This window comes from Echinops telfairi, unplaced genomic scaffold (genome assembly GCF_000313985.2).
Source record: "Echinops telfairi isolate 266 unplaced genomic scaffold, ASM31398v2 ScPeMD7_7425;HRSCAF=8463, whole genome shotgun sequence".
Classification (NCBI taxonomy): domain Eukaryota; kingdom Metazoa; phylum Chordata; class Mammalia; order Afrosoricida; family Tenrecidae; genus Echinops; species Echinops telfairi.
In genome coordinates this window covers 6,424,110-6,425,621 of record NW_022111325.1, presented here as the reverse complement: position 1 = coordinate 6,425,621, position 1,512 = coordinate 6,424,110, and positions in this window count along the sequence as shown.

The window sequence follows — 1,512 nt, the reverse complement described above, 5'->3', positions numbered from 1 at the left end:
TGCTTAGAGGGAACTTTAACACAACTAGAACACAGGAGGAGCATAATAAAGATAAGTAGGCACAGACTCATGGGGTTTTGAGGGGCTTGGGGCATTTGGCTTACCTCAGTGGAAGCCGGCTGGGGCTTGACCTTGGCCCAGTTACTGTCCCTGCCGGAGCCGGGAAAGCCGGCGGGGCTTGACCTTGGCCCAGCTACTGTCCCTGCTGGAGCCGGGAAAGCCGGCGGGGGCTTGACCTTGGCCCAGCTATTGTCGCTGCCAGATCCGGGACCATTTGGAGCCGGTAGGGGGATTTGGATCCAACACAGCCACAGTTTATGCCCGTCAGCCTCAGGGCAGGAACTGGACCCTTGGGGCTCCACGGGCAGGGAGTGGGGTTCAGTTAATTTGTAGCTTTTGGTTACATCTCTGCTCTCTGTTCACTCACAGTCTGGGAGGCCTGCACAGGAGGTTTTCTCGGCACAGCCACAGCTTGTCACCGCCTCCTCGGGGTGGGGACTAAACCCTCGCAACTCCACAGACAGGGATCTGCGATAGAATCGGTGTCCAGCTACATTGTTGCCTCTGCTTACATCTCTGCCCTCTATCTGAGACCTCACCCCACCCCAACGGTCTTGGAGGGCTGCTCAGCGGCTTTTTCTCAGCTCAACTGTGGCAACTGCGGCTTGCCACTGCTGCCCCAGAGTAGCGACTAAACTCTCATGACTCCACTGATGGAGAGTGGGACTCAACTACATAGTTACTTTTCTTTCCCTCTCTCCCCCATATCCCCACCCCCACCCCACCCCCGCACAGTCTAAACGGTCTTACTCTTTAATTTTTTTTCTTTCCCCTCTGTCTCTTTTCTGTTCTCTCACAATCCACTGCTGAAGTCCAGACCACCCCCAGTAGCCTAGGGCTCTTATGCCTGTACCACACCCAGCTAGCTGAGCCCCACCCTGTGTAGCTAGCCCCACCCTGTGTAGCTAGCCCAAGGCTAGGGAAAGCCCTGCTTCCCCTCCAGGGGATACCCCACCCAACCACTTGCCTGGGAATTCCTGCCTGTGTACCTGGGGGCATAAGCAGCTCAGCCAACACTCATCACCATTCTAAGCTGTTGCAGGAACCTCTGCCCAACCTACACAACACCAAAGCAGACAGCCCACCAGCCTTTTGGGGCACTCCCCTGATAGTGAAGCCACAGGAAGATAAAGGGTAGGTTAATGCCATAGTAATAGTTAGCTGTAGGCAGTTCGAAGAAGCATTCCTACAAGTCTCCTAGAGAGAGCCAGTGCTCTTAGACTCCCTAGAAAATGGAACCTGGCTCCTCTAAAACAATGCAATGCAAACAGCCATCAACCCCAACCATCTCAACAAAAAAACAGGAGAAACAAAAGGCAATGGCAGAAGACATCCCGAACAAAACAAAATACATAGAAGAACCAGACATTGAGCTGCCACAGAAAGAAATTTTCAGACTGCTGCTTGGAGTCATACAGAAAAAGGATGAAATGATAGAGGAGATAAAGGCCA